Genomic DNA, 26494 nt, shown 5'->3' on the forward strand with positions numbered 1-26494 from the left:
GATTGTACCATGCAAATTAATTTTTGCATCTAGACAGAAGCAGCAATTTACAGTAAAAAAAGTTTACAGTTGTTTAAGAAGAGTTACTTTACATTTGTGTTATAAAACATTTTTTTGTATTTGTTGAATGGAGAATATCTTCATTGTTCAAACCTAAATGTCACATTCAAATCAAACAATATTTTCTCCATTCGTTACTACTTCCTGTGTTTTAGAAATTTAGGATCTTAGACTATTGAATAATATATACATTTTAGGCTCATAAAGAAAATCCATGCTCTAGAATACTTGAAATTATTAATGCAATAGAAAGTGCAGATTGTTCTGTACATGATACATATACAGTACCATATGATAGAAAGTGCAGATTGTTCTGTACATGATACATATACAGTACCATATGATAGAAAGTGCAGATTGTTCTGTACATGATACATATACAGTACCATATGATAGAAAGTGCAGATTGTTCTGTACATGATACATATACCATATACTGTAAGTAATATGATAGAAAGTGCAGATTGTTCACTATAAGTTCTATGAGTTTGATGAAAGCTCTTTGAATATTATATGAAAATAATAGAAAATGCAGGTGTTTACAATAAATATTACATCATGGTATGATAGAAAATGCAGGCTCTAGAATACTAATGTGATATGCAGATTATTATTATTACACATGTTTTGGTATAAGATAGAAATCATAGGATCCTTGAATATTACATGAAAATATTATAGAAAATGATGGGAATAAATTATTTACAACATTATGTGAAAGCAATTTATATTTATTCATTAACAAAGTGCTTTAAATTGTAGACACTATACTATTCAGTCCACTGTATAAAAGGAGGACATTTATTTTAATATGTAAATTAATACTATGTCAGTACTCCCAAGCTTTTAAGAACATTATTTATGATTGAGAGACTCCACATAAATTAACTTTAAATGTCTCTCTTGAAATTATTGACTAATTTCTTATAAAAATAGGCCTTTATTATCATAAAATTATTCTGAATTAAAAATGATCTTGAGCTTATGCAATTATTTTTAATGAAATGAAATTAGTATGAATAAAATAACAAGTACATAGACCTTGCATTATTGAATGAAGTTAAAAACATATGCCTTTCATAAATCATTCTAACATTTACAAAGTAAAAGGGGCTCATGAAATTGTAGATTAAAATGACCTCTCATGAAATTATTTGTTCTTGAAATACCTCATGAAGTTTCTGAGATTTAAAAACCCTTTCATCTCATACATTTATTCAGAAATATAAAATGCTGGCAACCTGAGGAAATTACTGTAGATCATTGATAAAAATAAACCTCATAAAATTTATTAGAAATAAAATGAAATATTAAAGTCTATTTCTTTTCTACAGCTTACTGTACCATTATAGCCTATTCTCTCCAGAGTGAGAGCTTAGATAGGAAAAGTTAAAAGCTCCTTAAACACCCCTGTAGAATCATAAAATGGACCTGTCCGCAACCACGCCCTCATGTGGAAACATACCAACGTAGAGTACCACTATCATCATTTCTTTTCGTAACATTGAAATGTTACGATGTATAATATTTTATTTAAGTAAGGCCCCTCTCTGTCAAATTGAATTCTATAGCATTGCATTTTTAGATGATACAGTATGTACAGTATAAGCTTTCATTTCTTTCTACTGTAGCTGCCAGCCAACCTAAGAATAATTGTGCTGTAATTAAAGGGTTTGTTTGTTTTCAGATTATACAAGGCGGGCATGTTTATTTTGTGGGAGAATCCAATTCTTAGATATTGATTAGCCATTTAAAGTTAATTGGTGAAAAGTTCAATTGTACTATAACTCTATAGTCAATTTATACTATTATTATAAAACAATTAATAAAGTCGTCCTTTCTTCTTATACTATACCCACCAAAGCTTCACTCTCTAGTATAGGCCAGCAGGCATTGGTCAGAGATTTGACTGGGCTAGGTAGGCTGCTGTCGTGGTTGACCTTTGATGCATGTCCAATGTGGGAACCTAAAATGTCTAAACTATTTAATTCGAAGCAACACTTTGCTTGACACGTCGCTTCACTCCTCCTCGTCTGGTAATATGGCAGGGCCTTAGCCACCAGTCAGGTTTGTAATGTAAAGCTTGACAAACAGTGATTTTCCCTTTTTTTTAAACAGTATTTCTTGTGGCTACATTCTGTATGATGATTTACATTTATTATTGTCTTGCAAATTACAGTTTTACAGAATTCAAAATAATGTTATTTTTTTCACATTTAAGTTTTGTTGTTTAGTAATTATTAATTTATTATCATACTAACTTTTTGTAAAATATATTGTAGTTTAAGACAACTACACGATCGTTTCAATACCATCTTTTTGTGAATGTTCTGTGACAGGTGCCTTGTATTGTATACAGTTTCCAAAATCAATAACTACCGTGTGAAACCACAAACAACAAATTATAGTACATTCCATAATAAAGAGATATCAATATATAATTAAGAAGAGTTGATTCTATTTAATACAAGTAATTGTTGTTCACACTCAGCAGTTTAAGACACTTTATACCTGCAATTTTTGAAAATGTAAAATTAATGCATTATTATTATTATAATCTTTTTAATGGAGAGACACTATCTGAATACTGAATATCCTAAAATATAATATATCTTATATTAAAATTAAATTAAAGTTGATTTAATATTTTTATAGCAGTAGCACTGTATAATCAAATACTGTTGTTATCATTATAATACAATTGATAAAGAGTGGGCGTATCAAATAGAATAGCCTGAGTTTCATTATTCAGGGTGGCATGTAAATTTGTACGCGAGGACATACATTAGCCGAAATATGTCTTTGAGTTTTATATTAAATATAACAATAAAATCTGAGATTGCCAACAAACACTGTAACTGTTCAACCGTATTAATTTTATTCTAAATGCATTACAGTAGGAAAGTATATCAACAAAATTAATTAAATTTGATTCTTAGCACCTATAGTACTGTATCAGTACTTTTTCTGTTTCTTAATGTTGATACTAATTAAAAAATATTAATTGATTTTTTGAATACATTAGGAAGTTTGCAGGGAATAGAAATGTTGGTTTAGTAATTGATATAAAATATTTCGCTTTAATTTTAAAATAGCTATGTTTCAAACTTTAAGTAAAAGCAAAATTGAGTACAGTAGAGTAGAGTACTAATTGCTTTGGGACTATATTTTAAATATTTTTCACATAAAGTTTGATAGTGTAGACAGGGCTTAAAGATGTATTGTCCCCCTGAAAAAATAATTCTTAAAAAAATTTTTGTTCAATATGCCATTTTAATGTTATAATAGTTATCCACTTTGAGCAAAAATTTGATCGAAAAAAAAATGTATTTGCCTGAAAAAAAAAAATGTAATTTAAAGCAAAAAATGGCAAAATTGGCTACCAGCCAGTGGATTTTTGGTTGAATTTCTCAATTTATTGGTAAAAACATTATTTGTTTTTATTTTTTTTTCTAGGGAAGTGATTAACTTTATATTAAAACTACAATACAAAATAACATATTCAAAGTCTGATTTAATTAATCTTAATTTTTCATGTTTTTTTTGGAGGACAATACATCTTTAAAACAATATTATTTTATTTTAATACTAGTATTACTAATAATTTGAATTTTTCAAATACGGTATAGCAATCTGGGTAATCATTAATCATTTAATGTTGTAATTGTACATTGAAACAAAATTCAAATCATTAAATTTAAGTAAAAATATTTTCATTACTGCAGTAAAATAACAGAACAGAAAATTAATAGAAAGATTAGCATTCTTGTCAATTTCTGTTAAAAGTCCCTAATACTAAATTTATTTGAGAATTACAATTAGTTAGAAACAAATTGATATGTATAATATGGGCTTGTTGCTAGGTTATTTTTGAAAGCAATTGAAGAAAAAATAGTAAAGATCTTGGCCGTATTCCACTGATACTGATATCGCTATAAATTTCGATATATATTTTTATTATCCTTTTTATGATATTAAGTGCTTTTTTATATCCCTTTATAAATAGAAAGTTTATCGTTCTACTTGTAAGGATGCTTGTTTGTTAAAAACAAATTTTACCTCATTTCTTATTCAAAATTGTATTGTAACTTGGCAGGGAATGGGAACTGAGAATCCAATTGATTGTGTACAATTTTTACGAGTTCTGAAAATTCTATTTTGCTACTGTATGCAGGAAACACTTTCAAAATGTTAGGGAAGGGTTGGTGACAATTTGTTTGGTGACAATTTTTGGTTGGTGACAATTTTTGGTTAGTGACAATTTGGTTAGTGACAGTTTTTGGTTAATGACAACTTAGTTGGTAACAATTTGGTTGGTAACAGGGATAAAGGATGGTAAAAATCATTTGTAGTTGCACAGAAACGATTTAAAAACCAATAAAATAATTAGTAAAAAGATATTTTACAGATTGGATTCCATTTTCATCGATTTACGAACACTAAAACAGTATGGACGTACAATATAAACAAACCAAAAAAGTTAACAAATCATACTGTACAGTACATTTAAAGGTCATTTTTTCCTTTTGCTGTTAATTAATTAATGCGAGCCTCTTTCCCTTTCTTTTGAAGATGTCTAAATTAAAACTGGGCCTCCAGAAACATGGACTCCCTATTCTGTTATCTCCTTTCCAACCGATTTTCAATTCCAATTTTGTTTCTATTAACTACAGTAGGACTGTATGTTTAAACATAACAATGTCTGGTACTCTCAGTGTCACGGTATTTTACATTATAAATTATAAACCACAAAATTGTTGTCTTCTTGCTCTTTTTCCATTCTGTCTCTTTATCGTTTCACAGCTTTGTCATTCTTATTTCATCATCTAATATATCAGCAGGTTTCCTATTTGTACATTGCTGAGTATGTGAAACCTTTCAGACCTCAGTTAAATATCTTAGACTCTTATGTTACAATGTTGTATTAATATACTGATAATTAATGTTCGCACAGCAGCCAATCTCCACATGATGTGCTGCTAATTATTAAGAGTCACATAATTAAACATCTGCTCTAATATTAATATTCTATACTGACATTATTGTGGAATATGTAACAACATTTTTCATAATTACATTCCTGCGTTTATACTGTAACTCTTTTCCTAATTAATAGAGTTTCTTCCTAGGAGAAAGTGGTTGTAGTTCTGTACTGTAGTATGCATAATGAAACATACGGCACATCCCTTTCGCACAGAGAACTGTTTGATGGAATACCATATCTTATTTTTACATTTATGAATGCCATGAATGTCTAAAATAGGAATTGTGCAACACCCGTCCCCATGTTTGTGATCTGTAGGCCCTACAGTACAGTAGATCCGGTCCATAGATTAATAGTAATTGATTATTTTAAGACACGTGCACTCTTTGTATGTACAGTACCTTGAAAAAGTTTACCATTGTGCAATCCTATCGCGTTTTGATACCATCATACATTCAATCGTCGCATCATAAATGCAGTAAAGCTGAGCTTGTCGCTTCACGTGTAAATGTTCAGTCTGTTAATAGGCTAGATACAGTAGGCAGAATATGATCTGTAGTAGTACAGTACCCACGTATGCATTAACTGATTGAAGTATTAATGTCTGTGAAGAATATTTTTATTACCATCTCTCATTTTGCATAATATAATGATATTCCGACATGGATAGTGAGGTACAGCAATGTGATATTGTGTATAATCACAGAATCAGAAAATTAATGGGTTTTATTTTCATTTTTATATAATGATGTATCAAGAGAGATAATTTATAAAAAAAATTGTAATTTGATATTTTGCATAATCATAGGTTGGTTGAAAAATATTATGTAATTAGTAATGTAATATTTTTAAAGTGTATACAGGCCCTGGTTGACTGATATAGAGAATTCTAAAATTAGAATAATTGTATTTTTCTACACTTTGATATAATTACACTATAATAACTTTTAACTTTGTGACAATTACCCGTACCAAAAATGACAAGTTGTTCAGTCACATGATTAACTCTTGCAAGTGTCATGACGTACAGTAAGTGATCTTGAAAAAAGTACGGACAAAATGTTATGCAAATAAATGGAGTGATTTATTATCATAATTTATTGACATTACCAAATTTAATATTGCCATTAATTACGCTGTTGAAGTGCCCTCAAGTTTATGGTCTAATTCATACCTATGATATCCTTGTCGGAGAAACCGCTAAGAAATGTTGTACAGTTAGATCTTTTAGAAATCAAGCTGGCTATAGTAGAATTTGATACCTGTGCAGCACACTTCTGGATGAGGATTGAAAAACTGAAGGTGCAAATTAAATTTAATGTTTATGTCTTGAAAAATAACAATAAACTCATCTTAATAAAGATAAGCACATTAATTTGATAATGTTATCATTTTTATTTTTAAATTTAAGGCTTAAAAAATAGCAATTAACCTTGTGTTGATGTGTCATTTTCATATTTTAACATAGAACCTTCATTGTCAATGTGAACACAATCTAAATGGAACTTTGTGTTGATGTGTCATTTTCATATTTTAACATACTGTAGAACCTTCATTGTCCATGTGAATACAATCTAAACGGAATTTGTGTTGATGTTTCATTTTATATTTTAACATAGAACCTTCATTGTCAATGTGAATACAATCTGACAGAACTTTGTGTTGATGTGTCATTTCATATTTTAACATAGAACCTTCATTGTCAATGTGAACACACTCTAAACAGAACTTTGTGTTGATGTGTCATTTCATATTTTAACATAGAATTTTCATTGTCAGTGTGAACACAATCTTAAACAGAACTTTGTGCTGATGTGTCATTTCATATTTTAACATAGAATTTTCATTGTCAATGTAATGCAATCTTAAACAGAACTAGAATTAATTATGCGTCACGTAGTCTCGACAAAATAACACGGTTGAAATAATGATCTCGACACTGAATGATTTCTATTCTCAAGTTTGTTCTTTATTAATTGTCATAAAGAGGAAATATTTCTACTGTATGTCAAAAATTATGCGCATGAAAAATTTAAGTTTATGTATATGATTACAATTAGAATGATCTCATTAATGTCATATGATAAAGAGTAAATAAATTGACACTTAAATTCTAGTATTAAAATTTGCAGTAATTTGTTCGATCATGAAAAAGAGTAAATGCACTGTAATTCTAGTTTTATTCTAGTCTTGCAGTAATTATTATTATTATTATTATGGGACTGTTGACTCTTGTTGTAGTTACAGTAATCGTATTACTTTAGCAGTCCCTGACCAATTCATCTTTGTACATTGTATATTATGCTTTGTTGGTCAAATAAATAAATGAAATGAAATTAAATTAAATTAAACTTTATTTCAGATTTCTCCATATACAGTACATATAAAAATATAAAAATTTAGCAAAACATTCAAACTATATATAAATATAAAAAATAATGGGCAGCACGAAAAAACAAACTGAAACACTAATATTTTCAGTCATTTTGTAAATTCAGGATTCAGAATTTAATGATTTTACTGAATGTGACTGATGTGTACGCTTACAAATGTACAGTACTGTATGGCTTTATTAAAGGGGAAATAAAGAGGAAATATACTAATGGCAGTTCATTACATTTGCAGGAATAATTTCATTTGTATAGTATTCAAAATTGTGACATAATAAAAATTGGAATTAATGATCTTATTTTGAGTCTAGCTCTAAAACCAACAATAGCCTTTCTGAAGCCTTTCTACTTTGCACGTAACATATTGTAATGAAAATTTTTTAACAAAGTAATATTATTATAATTCTTCTACAATCATCTAGAGAACCATGGCAGCCTAAGTGCAGTGTCTAAAGTTAGTGGCGTAATGTAGGAGGAAAAGCCCCCTGGTTTATGGCATTCCTGGGGCCCTTTAACCAACACTGTAGTTGCATTGAGGCTCATCATGTTCTGCGGCCCCTTAAGCTCTGGGGTTCACTGTTACGCTACTTTGTCTAACATTATATTAGCACACTCTTTTTGAATAGTGTACTCAAGTTCTTTGCATGCATGCTTTGCATGCATGCATTGTATGGTAAAATATGATGGCATACTCTTTCGTCTATTCTGTGCCTGCTGTACACCTGGATAAACTAAAAATAGCCTTATCTCTCTAAAGAGAGGATGAATTACATTCAGTTAAACACCCCTATCTGATAATGGAACCGTATGCGAATCATACAGTACCTGTACCCTTCTAGTGGATGTGTAAACTACTATGAACACCACTGTTGGTTTGTGTATTTTGTGAAAAAAAAGCTTAAAATTTAAAACAAATGTGAAACTGCAAAAGATTGAAACTTAGAATCAAAATTTGAATAAAAAAAACCATAAAAATAATTCGCCTAATAAAAATATTATTTATTTTGAAAAGCGTGGTTTATGGATTTATTTGCAACTTCCTCACAGTTGAGCGGTGACACAGAATCCTGTTTTCGTAGGTTTGGTTATAGCCGCCCCCAAGGACGTTTCTGTCGTGAAAAATGCTTATTGAAGTACTGTAGCATAGCAATAAAATAGATCTATACCAAAAATTGGGCCAAGCAAAACATCAGGGGTAATAAGATGCATATTTATAGGATAGAAATACTGATATTGAATCTATGCAGAAACGCTTTTTGATTCAGAATTTTATTGAACTTCTAGTAATGCGATGCAATACATTGTCAATGTCTTGAATAATGAAGAATAATAGTTTTATGTTTGGTTAAATATAGATTAAAAAGGTGTAGATGAAATCATGGCTAAAAAAAAATGTTTAGATAATTGGACAAAATTCTACTAAAAGAAGAAATATTTCTTACAAAAAATGCTGCTTTTTAAAATTACAAATAAAAAAAATTCTGCACAGTAGCCGACAACTAGCCCATTGCTCTATAATAAAACTATACTACTATCTGTATCTATTGACCACTATCCTCTTCAGCTACTTTGGTAGCCCATTGGTATAGGCCACTAGCCCATTGGGCAACCAACCTACCATTGTGAGTGATAAAAAAAGATACAGTCGATCTTCCAATAAAGGACTAAAGCCCTGTCTATACTATTAAACTCTATGTGCCCATATATGGACATATCGCTATATATGGACATATCACTACCATATTTGGGTACATCACTACCATATTTGGGCACATCACACTTCTTTTGTCAAACTAGTTTGATATACTGTATAGACAGAGCTTATGTATTTTTTTTAGTTGTGAGGATCCCAAATTCTTTTTTACTGTTAAATATATATTCCAGAAAATTATATTTGGCCAGCCCAAGGGTGCCTGGTACTGGGTGAGTTGATGGTATTATTATACAGTATTGAAAAACTGAGCATTTTGTACTGTATGTTCTAATACTAGTATGTCATAGTTATAATGTACTTGTATGCTTACGTCAGGATGTCTACAGTCTTGAAATATCAATGAACATTGATACATTAATTCAGCATACATTTAACATATCAATTTATGTGAAGTAGCCTTCCATCAATATGCATCAAAGCCTACTTACGGTAATGTTGTTAAAGTGATGTAACAGAGCACATTATCATTATTGCATGCAATTTCCAAATTAAAATTAAATGATATTTGACTAGATGCTTTTAATATTAAAAAGAGAATGATGATTTTGAGCATGAATGATTGAAGTAATTTTGTCGTTTGCAACCCTTCTTTTTCTGATGTAGCCTTGCACTGGCTTGTTTCAGGAATGCTTTTATAAACACCAATAAATGTAGAAAAAAGGGTTGGAGTGGATGTTAAAAAGCTGGTAATGAAGATGACGATTTTTATTCAAGAGACTTGGGAAGCCATGTTTTATGGTTCAGAAATTCAATCCAGGGCAGCTCTAGCCATGCATTCAACCATCACTTATAGTAAGTCGCCAATTACCTGGGGCACGAAAACAATCCTTCCGTCTGAGAATTCTTAGGTAGACATCCTTGCATAAAGACGATTTACCTTTGAACTAAACATTTTATTTTAAATGCTTTTACTTTAATTCAAATGGACCTGCTCTTTAGTGACCAAGCATGTATCATTGTTAGATGCACATAATTTAAATAGCACAATACACAATAAAGATTGACCCATGTCACCAGGATTTGATGTGGCTACTTCCTAAAGGTCAAATGTCAGTGCTGCCATTACCCACTTCTATCCGACACACCCATCACTGTATACTATTTGGTGTAAAGAAGTCATGTATTGGCCTTATTTAGTCTGATTCCAAGAAAATAGGACTACACCACCAGTCATTTACTTACGTTATTTATTTATATATCTTCGTTGCAGAAACATACCCATGGTCGGATGCCCTTTCTCAATAATTTAATGATTCTGTTTATAGCTTCCACTGAAAAATTACTGCAGTAACTATGCACTGCAGTAACTCTTTTAAGAAATTCTTAATCTTCATGTATAAATAATTGCAACTCTTAAACACTTACACTTTCTGTGACTCACCGTTCTTTCATCGATCGTACAGTAGTAGCTAGTGGACAGTAAAGTAGACTATTTTATGCAGAAATTAAAATCTACTTTACTACAGTAACAGATACGTAATTATAAAGCAATTATTAATTCTAAATTATCAAATTTACCTGTGATATGAGATGGCTACTGTACATCATAAACATTGCACATTAGTTCTAAATAGATAAAATTAACATTCAACACAGGTTAAAAAAAATGGTATGGCAGCCGCATGTGGTGTAGTCTGCTAAAATGTGCTTTGCGTATTTTATAAATTTATTTCGACAATATTTTATGAGGGTGGTCCCTCCAATAACAATTTATATAATTAACTATCAATTTATATAACACAATTTTAAAAGGGATTTCAAATAAAAATTGTATAAAATTAATTGGCCATGCAAGATAAAATGTTTGTGAGAACATATTTGAAGAAAGAATGAAGCATGTCAGATATCAGAAGATGGTCTCCACCAGAAAGTTATGTGTACAGTATAGTTCAGTTAAATCTTTTTTTTATGTTTGCATAATTTTAAGCTGTACGAAAAATCTACAGCCTACAACAATCAAGCCGTCAAGAAGACCTTGCAGTGTTTTGTACTCTGGGTGAAATCGAGAAGCCTTATTGATTCCCAGGCCAATATTCTGTCACGTTTTGCAGTATGTCTAGTCAGCGATCATAATGCCTCTGTATTTTAATGAATCTTAATTTGTATTGATTTAAGGTTAAAACGATGATAATGAGATTTATTACATGCCGTAATGGTAGCTTCCATGTGATAATGGCGGAGATTAAACACGCCTAATGATCTAGTCCAGGTAAATAACCCATAGGGGTGTTCACAAGGATGGGGGTATCGACCCACGATAATCTTCACATTTGGATATTAGATTTATAAATGTGTTCAGAATGTCTTTTGAAATGTGATGTACTTCATCTCCTGTATTCTTCACTGTACAATAGAGGAAGAGCAGAAGAGAAAAAAAGTTGTTTCTAAAGAATTGTTAATTGAAATGTGGTGTTCGCCTTCTCTTTATACTTCTTGTGCCTTCCTGGTTGAATAGGTTAAGAAGATCTATTGAAATGTAATGTTCAATTTCCTTCAACTTTTTGCTCCTGTATTCTTAACTGTTAAAAGATGAGGGATGTGTTCTTCTCCCCTCACATAGTTCCTAATTGTTCATCAATCGTTATTCAGCTCTATTGGTCTTTAATCTTATTATTCTTATTTTTATTGCAATACAGTAAATATTTACCTTTATGTTTTTCTTTCATCTCAAAAATGTTCAATTCTTTGTGTTTTTTGTTAACATTAACAATTACATCTGAAAAAACACTTGGTGGTAGCATTTCAAACACATTCAAGATAATATATTACCCTTGAACATTTGGGTTAAATAGTAATTTACAAATTATTAATAAATTATTATTCAACACCTTTACATAGAATCATCATGACCTTTGACCATGTTGTTACTACACATGTAAACACAACAAGTATTATTGATTATTTTAAGTAATTATTTTAGCAATTATTTTTGCAAATGCATGTCGCTATGGTAAGTAGAGTTGACCTTTATATTTAAAGATAATTATGCTTTAAAGTCAGATCATATTCATTTTGAATGGAAAACATAATTGTTAATGTTATGTGTTTACTATACTGTGTTAAATTGACCCAGATCCGTTGACATACTGCACAGTATAGAACTACTGGTGTTTACTATACTGTGTTAAATTGACCCAGATCCGTTGACATACTGCACAGTATAGAACTACTGGTGTTTACTATACTGTGTTAAATTGATCCAGATCCGTTGACATACTGCACAGTATAGAACTACTGGTGTTTACTATACTGTGTTAAATTGATCCAGATCCGTTGACATACTGCACAGTATAGAACTACTGGTGTTTACTATACTGTGTTAAATTGACCCAGATCCGTTGACATACTGCACAGTATAGAACTACTGGTGTTTACTATACTGTGTTAAATTGACCCAGATCCGTTGACATACTGCACAGTATAGAACTACTGGTGTTTACTATACTGTGTTAAATTGACCCAGATCCGTTGACATACTGCACAGTATAGAACTACTGGTGTTTACTATACTGTGTTAAATTGATCCAGATCCGTTGACATACTGCACAGTATAGAACTACTGGTGTTTACTATACTGTGTTAAATTGATCCAGATCCGTTGACATACTGCACAGTATAGAACTACTGGTGTTTACTATACTGTGTTAAATTGACCCAGATCCGTTGACATACTGCACAGTATAGAACTACTGGTGTTTACTATACTGTGTTAAATTGATCCAGATCCGTTGACATACTGCACAGTATAGAACTACTGGTGTTTACTATACTGTGTTAAATTGACCCAGATCCGTTGACATACTGCACAGCATAGAACTACTGGTGTTTACTATACTGTGTTAAATTGATCCAGATCCGTTGACATACTGCACAGTATAGAACTACTGGTGTTTACTATACTGTGTTAAATTGACCCAGATCCGTTGACATACTGCACAGTATAGAACTACTGGTGTTTACTATACTGTGTTAAATTGATCCAGATCCGTTGACATACTGCACAGTATAGAACTACTGGTGTTTACTATACTGTGTTAAATTGATCCAGATCCGTTGACATACTGCACAGTATAGAACTACTGGTGTTTACTATACTGTGTTAAATTGATCCAGATCCGTTGACATACTGCACAGTATAGAACTACTGGTGTTTACTATACTGTGTTAAATTGACCCAGATCCGTTGACATACTGCACAGTATAGAACTACTGGTGTTTACTATACTGTGTTAAATTGATCCAGATCCGTTGACATACTGCACAGTATAGAACTACTGGTGTTTACTATACTGTGTTAAATTGACCCAGATCCGTTGACATACTGCACAGTATAGAACTACTGGTGTTTACTATACTGTGTTAAATTGACCCAGATCCGTTGACATACTGCACAGTATAGAACTACTGGTGTTTACTATACTGTGTTAAATTGATCCAGATCCGTTGACATACTGCACAGTATAGAACTACTGGTGTTTACTATACTGTGTTAAATTGACCCAGATCCGTTGACATACTGCACAGTATAGAACTACTATAATGCTTTGTTCTCAACAAATTTGTGCTTTAAAGGTTTTATAATCATATTAAAATAATAATAATAATTATTCTGTTTTTCCAATTCCATTACATGTTCTTCCTCATATGTGTTTTTAGTGTTGAGACTACTTAATATCACAAACCACTTTCCCTAAATTATCAACAGCAAATACTTCCTTCCCACAAACAAAACTGAACCAAAAAGACGCACACCAACAGCACCCCTGAGTGTATTGAAGAGTGCAATTTGTAGCACACCTACAATTTTAAAAAGACGAGCGCCTGCATCTCATGATAGGTATTGCATTTTCTCAAAATGTTATACATTACATCAATACATCCACAAAAGGCAGAGATAAAAGGTAAAAGTTAGATACTTGCCTAACCCCTAATCTTCCATGATACAGGAACCACATGTCATACACATGAGATTTATGGAATTTGTCCATGATTTTGGAAAAAATGTCATAACGTAGGGATACAGCACTGAGAATTGTGTGTCTGTGACAGTGTCAGTGCTCACTTAAATTATCTACATAGTCTAGTAGTGAACCCTGCTCTACATAATTAGAGATAATACTAATAGGTTGGCTATCTAATTAGTAAGTGTACATTTCTGTGTTGTATCGGATTCCAGTGCTTAAACCCGTAATCCCTGCACCGACCGTTGTGTTTCTGGATTGTTTATCGTACATTATGTGATTAGAAGGTTTTTCTGTTACTACTGTTCACGATAGGCCGAAAATCAATTCAGTAAAGCAGTCTTTATGTTTATCAAACATGCTTAGCAAAAAAATCATCTTAAACTTTGTTTTAAATCAATAATTTGTTTTAAGTAAAAAATTTAGATTATTTATTATTTGGTAAACATTTTCTAATATTATTATACATTTTATATTTAACTGTTCAAATAGGACTTTTTCAATTTGAGTGAAAGTGGACAAAGTTCACGTCCGTTCACTAATATTTATAATTAGTTAAAACATTCATAAAAAAAACATTAATTAAAAAGAACAAAACAATTATAAACATTTCCTCATCATAACCATTGAAGTCATCAAAATGATAAAGACTCGATCTGAATTTTATTATAAAATAAGATTGTTGCTGAGGGTTCATGAAATGATATTTAGAAATATGTAAAGTTTCTGGTATAATAGGAAGTGTAATAATTTTCATTGTAGAGTCATGGCGTAATCTCTGCGACTACTACGTATGTTTGTTTGTACAGGCCGTCAACTTGCAAATGCTATTTACACTACCTCAAGATCTATGTGTATTTTGAATACTTGTATTAGAAATTGAATACAGAAAGCAATATTGGAAGGGTAGATAGATATAGTGTGATTATTATTATGAATTTCAATGTGTCACTCTGAATGAAAGGAAAATTTACCTTTAATATCGGATTGCTTGTCATGTCTAATATAATAAAGAATTTGATTTTGATTTAATGAACGTGTTTATTGTCATCATCATGTCTACTTTCCATCTTTGCTTCAGTTTGTTTACAGTCGAGGGTTCTGTTTCCGCGGCAAAGAAAACATGGTTAAATAGTAGGCAATCATTTTTTTTAATATCGCGATGAAAGTATAAGCCCAAAAATGAGGACACCAATCCAAATTGAAATATTGCTTTTGTAGTTATAACATTTAAGGTGATAAAGATACTATTAACTACAGTATCATATGATAGCAAGGCATCAATTTATCTTATTGGTCTAATTCATATAAAAATCTAAATCAAAAAATCTTTTAAATACAATGCAGTTTAAAATACAAAAAAATGAATAATAAACATTATCATACTCTTTGTAGTAACCCATTTTATTTTCAACAGCAAGTATTACTTAAAATTAGGTTCTAGACCAGTTTGTTGACTCCCAATTTGCTGACTTCAGTTTACCTAATCCCAGCTTGTCTAATCCCAGTTTACTTAATCCAAGTTTGCCTAATCCCGGTTTACTTAATCCAAGTTTGCCTAATCCTAGTTTACTTAATCCCAGTTTGCCTAATCCCAGTTTGCCTAATCCCAGTTTGCCAACTGCCATGAAAATGAGTGTGATCAGATTTCTAACTATATTAACAATTTTATATTATTAATAATAAGCTGAGAAAATGTTGCATCGATGATGGCACGGGATGTATATTTAATCATAATAGGAAGAGTTGATTGTACTTTCCTAAAGTACAATATTTGACAATTTTTTTTTTCATGCATTCCTCTTTCAGTCTATTATATTTTGTTATGTATGAGAATCATTATCTCATTAGCACACATCAAGACATTTTGATAACACATTGTGATAATTTCCAATTATTTAAATTAATTCATAATCTAATAAATCAAAATAATGTGTTAACTATAACTATTGATTATATACTATTCATTTCTGACGATTTGGCATTTGTTTTGACTTTAATGTTGAATTAACATTTGTAACCATAACATATTTATTTTTTTATTTATTACTGGCATTTGCAAAGACCTGTCCCCAGAGCCATATAAACCTTCGCAGTACAATTTTGGTAATTTTGATACCCTTGTGTATAGATGTGTGTATCATGAAAAATTTATATAACAAACAATTACGAAAACATTAAAATTACACCTTAGTGATACGATGAAGAATATAGAATATATTTGACATTAGTTGATAATATTCAAATACTCAAATATGCATACGGCTACAAAGTTATAGTGTATGTAATTGTATCATTTAAATTATTAGTTGAGAAAATCCAATATTATTAATTTAAGAGATGTAATATATTCATAGTTTTATGTATACTTGCTGTACGTGTAATTGATTTGGGAAAATAATAAAGTAAAAATATCCACTGTGAATACATAGTATTAGCGATGAATGTTGTATATTATTATTAGTATGCAGATACCATACAACCTTGAAAAGAAGGTGTCCCAACCTTTACCCCCTTCTCCTCTGCGTTTTGCAAAAGTAATTTTGGAAAAAGACCATTTCAAACGGAAAGTAGATTTTCTTTCACTTGTACCTTCCCTTTTCATAATGATGATCTATTGTCCCTCAAAAAACATGAAAAATTAAGATTAATATCAGACTTTATAGTTTTATTATATTACTTATTAAATTGCATAGAAAAAAATAATGATTTCAATTATAAAAAGGCAAAATAAACAGTTAATTTAACTGACAGACTTTCCTTTACCTCTGTTTTTAGGTAAATCATTTTCAATCTAATTTTTGGTCAAGGTGACGTTAAAATAGCATGTTAAAAAAAAATGTAGACCTGTGCATTATTAAATTTGGTGTCAATTTGTTACTAGCCCACATAGATATATGGGCTAGAAGCGTGGGTGTATTTCTTATCCTTAATGTTGGCAAGGATCATTTGCTGCTGGATACGTACTGAAGGACTGATTAGTGTTTTGAGACTGATAGCATCCAATTCCATAATTATTCAGTAGCCGTCGTATAATATATGTATGATATTAGTTAATGCTGAATATTTAGTTTTCTAGATTAGATCGTACTTAGTTTAAAAGTTATCGCCACATGAATCAAATAGGCAATTTGTTTTTAATTTACGATATTTAACCCTAGCTCTACACGTAGCATTAAAAGCACACTTCATGAAAATGATATTAAAAATATGATAATGCAATATGCTGTTCAGTTGGATAGAAAATTGAAGAGGAAGGATGGCTCTAGAGACCAGGTTTAATTAACATTTAGCATTACTACACGTAGCTCCTTAGCGGCTTACTGTAATCTCACTATATACTGACTATTATTACCACCTCTGTACTGCGCTGGATAAATTTCTGTCTTGGATATAGTGGTACTAGCCAATCAGGTTGTCTGTATCATATCTAATCAAGATGATACATATAACAGTTAGAGTGTCGTCCATACATTAGAAACACCTCTGTACTATTATTAAATTCATAATACTACAACTATAAACTTTAAACTTTATTTGAATATCGTCTGTAGAATTGTTCTTGCATTTAATACAATACAAAAAGACAACATTTACAAAAATAAATATTACAACAAATTAAAAAAATTTGTGAATAGAATTATTGCGAGATAATTTAAAAATGATTCTACTCTAAAATTGTTACTGAACGTATACAGTCAACAATAAAAAGTGTGATGACATTGCATATAGCTTTAGTTTAGAATTTAAAAGAAAATGTAGTTTACTGCAGTAACTGTAGGAGAATAATTTTAACATGGTTCCTTTTCCTGAATGTTATAGCCTTCTAGACTATATGGTATTATTATTATTTTAAATCATATTGTACAGTAAATATTATTTGGTATATTATTATTATATTCAATTATGACCTGTTAAATATTCTATTTCCATTTAAAGGATTAATATTTTATTTTAATAAAATTTCTCAACAAATAGCAATAAGGTTTTAGTATATTAAAAACAGTAGATCAACAAGATAAATTTAATAAAGATTAACACCGCATAGCGTTCAGTATTAATAGTGAAATTGACCAATCAGGATGTCCGTATCATATCTAATCGAGATGAGGTATGCACTGCATAAGTGCATGTTTTGTGGATGTATTTTTGTTACTATCTCTATTTGACATTGCTAAATGATGATGCATGTAATTTTGTTCATGCTTGATTTAGCTCACCTTGGAAATTAAAATAAATTCTATATTATAAAATATTAATTCATTTAATATTAATTATTTATTTTTAAATTTTAATAAAACATGGCAATAAGTACGTTCTGTGATTTTACTATGAATTATAAATATTTTAAAATATTGAATTTAATAATACTGTACTGATCGTCGAGTAACACCACTACTTTGAAAATTCTATGAATGTTTCCAAAAAATGAATGAAAAATGTATTATTATTATATATAATGACTGATTATATGCTGATGAATATTTAATATTAATAATATTTTAATTCCTTTTTTCATTTTTTATTATTTGCTTTATTATTTATTAATTATTTTATTTATTTATTTTTGTTTATGCCTAACGTTTCTTAATTGTTTAACAAAATAAATTGTTCAAGTTACGAAAAACCAAAATAAAATTAAAATTTTTTTCATAAACCTTCCACTATCACATTTTAAAGCCACAATATTCTAAGTATTTATTAGCAGTATTGAAATTAGAAATTGTGCCAATTTTTTCAGGGTGGATAAACTGGTTTTAATAAAATGTTTTATGCTTTAAAACTATAAAGTCTTAAGGCTATAGGGAGTGGAGTTGAAAGAGTTGTGAGTTACAATCTGTAGCATTAGGTCAGGATTGAACCCTGGGATTGGAAGGCATGCATGTTAACCACCAAGATACAGCTCCTATACACTACCGGCACATCCCAATTCGAAGTGAACCTCTATTAACACTATAATGTGTTAGAGGTATAACGGTTCCACTATTATTCTATTTATGTTGTTGTATCACAATAACGAGAATAATATGTTAAAAGCCTAAAATATTTTGAATCCTGCATGTAAACAAGAAATATTTCAGTAGAAAACATTTTGTGTATAGTCAGGCTAGACATTCTCTTCCCAGATTTTTTTTAATCGAGCAGCATGGACCTATAAATTGGTTGAGTTTACAAAATTCCAAAAATGTCAGCCGTAGATATAGCTTTCGCGATGATAAAACTTCTTAATGAATATGTCCTCTGGGAATATATCTGCCTAGAAGCGCGGCACGAAAAAACAATTGACAATGGCATACATGGTTTTTGTTTAGTGATGTACAATTTACTGTATCAAATTAATATTAAATATAGTTTTAATGATGAGTACAGATGTATGGAATATATATCTAAAGGCTGATTAATGAATAATATAATAGTGACCAGAAGATAATATGATAATTAATTTTTAATGAATCATCTACCGTGATATTCTATATTTAATCTTAGTTAAACAAATACGTGTTTGTTTCAGCTGTTTTGTCTGATCGGTGCACAAAAGATGTCAATCGCGGCCAAGCTTAGAATGAACTTGCGAATCGATGTCATTGATTATTACAGCAATGATACTATGTAAACACAAGTATTAACCCTATTACATCAAAGTGTGCGGAACAATAAACAAGTTTTACACTCTCATCAGATACTATAGCAAGCACTTTCAAATTCAATCTCCGCCTGTGGTATTTACTATTACTCAGATAAAGGTATTTATTCTGGTCCTCCTTAAACTGGAAACTGAGAAAATTCAGATTAGGCGGTCAGCACAGCACAGCGCCTACTGGATCTGCACACTACTTTTTTTCAAATACTGTAGTGTGCTATTGTTCCAATGTACACAATGGCTTTACATCCCATCTGAAGGACAAGGCAATAATAATTTTCAAGTCAAACTATACTTCTCCATTCAATGAATACATTATTATTGCACCTGTGAATTATTTCTAGGGCCACTATAGGTTCCTAAAGCCAATTGCACTGAAGAGTGGTAATAATAATGTGCTTGTCCCACGTAGAATCGTGAAACCGCGTTTTGTTTAAATGGTCAAGAAATAACATAGATTTTATATATTTTGTTTTGAAAAATCGTGAGAGAAACTGTTTTTCACAATGATTCTATTTTATCAAATACAGAAACAAAATCATAGTTTTTTTTGTGATAGATTTGTACCTTCGGTCTCATTTATTGAGTGCCATTTTGAGTGTTGAAATGGCCAAGAAAATAGTGGCGCTATATTACATTTTGGCTATGAAAAAAAAAAAAGCACATGATCCTGTTTCATATTTCCTGCATCCGCGTGACAAATTAATTTGTTGCATCGCACATTCATTATGACTGTGAATCACTGTGGCACGTATTATGGCATTGATACACTCAGGTGTGTTATAAGTGATGATAATTATTACTACTACGAACAAGAACTAGTTTTACGTCAGGGAGTTGATTAGTCATATGATTGCCAACTCTGACGTAATTGTACTGAATACCCAGTACTATGCATTTAAGAATAATTGTGACAACCGGTTCTCAATACTGTTTCTCCACATATGACAATATTTGTCCATTGTCATAGGAAAATTTCATAATACAGCATCTCATGTGCATCACATGTGATACCTGTATCATAGGTTGGTTTAGATAGGGTCTATGATCTACAATATGCTATAGATATGAAAATGGTAATATACTACAGAGATAGAAACTACGGATAATTATTATTTGGCCGGGAGTTGGGAAACCCACAGAAAAACATATTATAGTTTAAATGGACATATACACAGCCTACACCATGACAAAGCCTCATGCTTCCGGGTTTTCCACCGATCATGAGCGTCAAAACGTAGTGTGTTGGTCACCAAGCAACTGCAATATTGTCAAGTCAGAAAATCATTCTGCACATGCTCAGAAAATCAATCTGCACATGCAAGTCTTATCTACTGAAATTAATTATAGCAAATTGAAAACTCCTAACAAAAGCTTTTCAAGGTCGATTTTATCTAGATAACATTATGCCATGATTTTAGCGATTTAATTTCCAAGAACTAATTATGGTTATTTTTAGAATTATATTTGCCAAGGATTATGACAGAAGGTTAATAACCTCTAAAATTGTAGAATATTACAAATAAAATCAAAAAGATTTAGACACAGATTCATGTCTGCACACAAAAAGCTTACTTTTGCGTACTCTACGTACTATTATTAATATACGAAACAAGGCTTTTGTATACATTAAACTGAAATTTGATATTTTTAATTTTATACCGTATTTATTCGAATAATATTATTTGCCCACGCATGTATTGTTCATGAGAGTTTTAAGGGAGCGTTTATTCAAGGGAGGCGTTTATTTTTTTGGATGTAGTTTGGTAAAACATGTAATCAAATAGATACCACTAGATATACGGCTTTACCACGTTGAAACACCGGTTCTCGTCAGATCACCGAAGTTAAGCAACGTTGGGCCTGGTTAGAGCTTGGATGGGAGACCATCTGGGAATAGCGGGTGCTGTATATGGAGCTGGGGTCCCGTTAGGCATTTGAAATCAGCACTGCTGACTCTTATGGCAGCCCCTGCATCTAGTATCTGCCTCAGACCTCTGGTCAAGGTGGGCACTGGACGAGAGAAGCCCTTGATCAATGTCAGGACCAATCAAGGTGCTTTAAACTCTCCTGGCTTTGTTTGTATCAAACCTGTTTAAGTGGCGGTAATTATCGCTGTTGGTTTCGATTGAATAAAATAAAATAAAATAAAATATGAAAAAATACAACACAGTTTAATATCAAGAAGTAATAAAATACAGTAAAAATTGTATGAAATTCTTGGTAAATTGTAGACCATTTCAATCAACACATTCTACTACAAATAGAAATGTGTTTATTAAATACAATATTGTGTATGCATGTGGCGGGGTGTTATTCCAAATAATATTATATAGGGGGAGGGCGGGGGTTGGTTAGGGGTTGTGTTTATTCAAAGCAGGGATATTTATTATTAATATAAAAAAATAAAGTGCATTGGTAACTAGAATTTTTACTCTTAACAGCAACACTCAAATTTGTTTAAAAAGAAATATCGTTAAGTCGATTAATTAAAATTGAAAGATAAGACCATAATGGTCATTAATAATTTATAAGATGACCTATCGAAGGATTATTGAATGCACCTATTTTTATAGTGCATTATAAAAAAGAATTTTGCATGGTCATATTTAGTATAAAATCATACATAATTTATAAGAACACTGTCCTCTCAGTAACACCAGTGTTTAAGAATTTTGAATGCCTTATTGGTACAAATGTTAATTAAAGCCTTAAAAAATATGCATAAATTACCATAGACTTGTTCATGAAGGTTAAAATTAGCATAACCTTTTTCTTAAACCGTGCTGTTGAATTACCGCATATACCTGCTACTACCACCAAATTTTTAAGACAATTTGAACTCTAGAAAAGGATATATTCAATGAATAATTTATGAGTGTAAAAATAAATCATAAAATGAATTATTCATAAAGATCAAAACATTTCAAAATATCGGATAAATGGCAATATTTTAGGAAGTTAGTTTTAATATTGAAAAAACTTTTTAAGTAGATCATGCATTCCTGTACCTTAATAATTTGTTATCGTTTTATAAAACGAAGTAACTATATATTATGCCTTGGCACGCGTGAATGTTGGCCCATCAAAACCTAAAAAACCCCATCCCTCTAGGCAATGGAATGGTGAGAAAAGGCGATGGTCAATAAAGAAGATGTTGAGAAAGAAAAAGTACCAATTGGTTAATTTCGAACACAAACCCTAGTCTAACACCATATCTGATGCCATAACACATAAGTTTTTTTTTTCAAAGCCATAGCGCCCACTTCTTCTTCTTTTTATCGAATCCACTATTGTGGTGGTGTAATACTAGGCGCCCACTTTATAGGCGTAGATAATGTTTGGATTGTATTTACTCCTTGGGGCGTAGATGTAGCCACTTTGTTTATAAAATATTTTTTGGGCGATGACAAGGAAAATGATTTCCTACCTAAAAGTAAAAAAGTAGGCCTAAATAAAATCGCTAAATAAAAGAGATCTTAAACAATGTTTTGACCTTGTATACCATGTAGGGGGTTAGTGACTAACATGCTTGACCGATCAACATTTCAAAATTATCTTTAAGAAATCAATTGCTTCCGAAAATAAATATGACAAATTGTAACAACAAACAAAATCAATAGTTTCCAAGTCTTTCATTATTAAGCAGAATTTAGGTTTAAAAATTTAAAATAATAGAATCAAGTCAAAGATTAGATAATCTTAACAACATAAAGTATAAACATAATTTATTTTATAAATCATTGTGATAGGGATATGGTACCATATCAAATCAAATCAGTTTCTGACTTCTATTAAAAGATCTTGGCCTAAAAAACATCCTTCTAGCAAACCTTGTCCTCAAGATGATGGTTCAGGTTAGTAAAGCAAAAAAAACTCCCAAGAAATAAATAATCTTTTAAACAACTCCCAGTTCCTAATAACAGCCTGTCAAAGAAGTCGGTGCTGTCCAGAAAAAGATCAGGTCATCTCTAGATAATCTGTTTGAGACTACCATGTCTGTCTAGAGGACCAACGCATTATGTTGACTGTGTTGCAAGAGACACTAACTGAATCAGGGGATGAACAAAGGATTATGATGGTGACGTGATGTCATTTACCTACCTAGCAGCCAAAAGCTTTGAAACGGTAAAATATTAGAGACATAGAGTCGGAACAGTTTAACATAACAACATCAATGTACTTTCAGGAGAACCACCAAGGCCGGATCATGCAGTCCACATATAAGTTGTAACATAAAAAAAGTATACAACGTATTAACATGTTATATGAAATGAACTCAGCTGTCAAACTTTTAATGATCGTTTTCTGTCAACAATCGGTTTACTTTTGAGGTTAGTTACTATCGGATGAGTTTAGTACATACATCAACAATAAGCCACATTATTATCAGGCTTACCTGTTTCCTGTTCCATAATCATCTAGTTTTGCTCATCGCGGTTTTGTTGTAAACACATCCTTCTTCCTGTGCCATCCTCTTAAGCTCTGTCTACCCTATCAAACTTTATGTGACAAAAAAATGTGACGTGTTCAAATATGGTAGTGATATTCCCAAATATGGTAGTGATATGACATCATCATGTCCATATATAGGCAAATCACATTTTTTTGATCATGCTGCAGACTAACAATCATCACATTTAATATTTTTGGAAATAATCATAAAGAATGTTTATAAATTAAATAAGGAGAAAATTTCATGAATTGAAAAAAAAACCATAATAATTGTTTCTTTGTAAATATGTCTACTGTTATAAATTAAACTTTTATTTAATTATTCTGGTTCTTCCATCTTAAATTAAATTAATCAATGTCGAGGCAGAAGTCTGTGCCATTTAATAAAAGAAGCAGCGCTTGGATTTTTCACTGCAGAATAGAACAGTTGTGTATATGCTACAAGTTGGGTTTTCAAACAGCATTCACCAGTTGCATTGCACCAAATTCTCTAATCGCTAATACGAAAAGCTTAACATGAAATAGAAGCATTTATTAGAAATGTTACCATGTAATAGTACAAACAGCTAAACATGCAAGAGAAGCATTTAATAGAAATTTTACCATGTAATAGTACAAACAGCTGAACATGCAATAGAAGTATTTGATGGAAATGTTACCATGTAATAGTACAAACAGCTAAACATGCAAGAGAAGCATTTAATAGAAATTTTACCATGTAATAATACAAACAGCTAAACATGCAATAGAAGCATTTAATAGAAATTTTACCATGTAATAGTACAAACAGCTTAACATGCAAGAGAAGCATTTAATAGAAATTTTACCATGTTATAGTACAAACAGCTGAACATGCAATAGAAGTATTTGATGGAAATGTTACCGTGTAATACAGTAGTACAAACAGCTGAACATGCAATACAAGTATTTGATAGAAATTTTACTTTGTAATAAAGAAATAAGTCTGAGTAGCACATGATACAGAATGAACCAATCGAATACACCTAGGTGTGTTATGTTATTGTTGCTATAACAATACATTGACATTTAATAGTTAATCTACAATGGATTTCTCATTACTGTAAACAAAACAATTTCTTAAATGTCAAATGAATATGTTCAACTATATGTATGTATGTAGAACACTAAACCACGGTGATAAAACTATAATATTGACATTTGTAGTACATCGATGATAATTAATTATATTTTGAATTTTTTTTGGCATTTCATTCCCAAGCGAGGTCAGTCTTAATATCAGGCTAATTTTCAATCAATCAATCAACGGTTACAAATTATTGCATATACTTGCAAAATTTGTTTTTTGCATATAATAAGAAAAAATCAGATAAAAATTGATGATAGTGTTGCATACTCTTCCATCTAAAAAAAAATGATGTGGTTTAATGTGGAGATGCTCCTACTCACGGACTGTCCCATGTAATGGAAAGTCAACTTTCACCCATACGATGATAATGACGAGAGAATAGAACATTTCAATTTTTTACCAAATGAAAATATTTGTTCCATGATACAGATATAAAACCATTATTTGTAACATCTAAAGTAATTTTTTATCATTTGATTGGACAGTTGCGAATGAACATGCATAAATACACATTTGTACTTGCATAAATTGAAAAATGCACTATTGATAACATGGCTTCAATAGAATATTTATTGAATATCATGTGACCCACTCTAATCAAATGACAAAGATGTTAAAGACTGGTCAGTCCCTATCTTGCTTAATAATTCTCCTCTAATTCAATTTTCCAACATTCTTCTTCACTAGATCTTTTCATAATAATCAACTACATACTGTAGATCCTTCTATATTTAGCTAAGTTTACAGTTGTTTATTTTTGCTAATTAATTTTGCACTATCAGATAAAGAAGTAAAATAAATTAATTAGTAAAGCTGTCGGCTTGGTTACGCCTACAACCAATCATAGACCAAATGATTAATGCTTTTATAAAGGTTATAGATGAAAGGTTACCTAAGTGAGTACATACTTAGTGTGAGTATTGGCGATTGCTTTTAATTGAAGCCCAGGCTTGTGTTGTTTACATTATCAATGTTATTAGCAATAACACCATTGTAAGCAATTAAATGGTAAATCTTATTGACTTTATCAGATTTCACCTGATTCATCAAACTCCTTAAAATTGATGTGGTTTTAGCTTTAGATTCAACATTGATTCTTACTTTTAAAATTAGAAAAGAAAAAGTTAATAATAAAGTAACAAGAAATATTTCTTACAAAAAAACTCCGCTTGACATTTTAA

At 30.8% G+C, this 26494-nt stretch overlaps 2 protein-coding genes and 1 pseudogene across 9 annotated transcripts in view; 2 read left to right on the plus strand and 1 right to left on the minus strand.

Moving 5' to 3' along the window:
• LOC140056049 (large ribosomal subunit protein eL43) overlaps positions 1-26494 on the minus strand; it is a 220534-nt gene that overhangs the window by 145983 nt on the left and 48057 nt on the right. The gene's annotated exons all lie outside the window — the stretch shown is intronic.
• The window catches only part of LOC140055909 (voltage-gated inwardly rectifying potassium channel KCNH6-like), an 82277-nt gene that overhangs the window by 2210 nt on the left and 53573 nt on the right, over positions 1-26494 (plus strand). The window lies entirely within an intron of this gene.
• LOC140063699 (5S ribosomal RNA) lies at positions 21548-21665 on the plus strand (annotated as a pseudogene).

This window comes from Antedon mediterranea, chromosome 1 (genome assembly GCF_964355755.1).
Source record: "Antedon mediterranea chromosome 1, ecAntMedi1.1, whole genome shotgun sequence".
NCBI lineage: Eukaryota > Metazoa > Echinodermata > Crinoidea > Comatulida > Antedonidae > Antedon > Antedon mediterranea.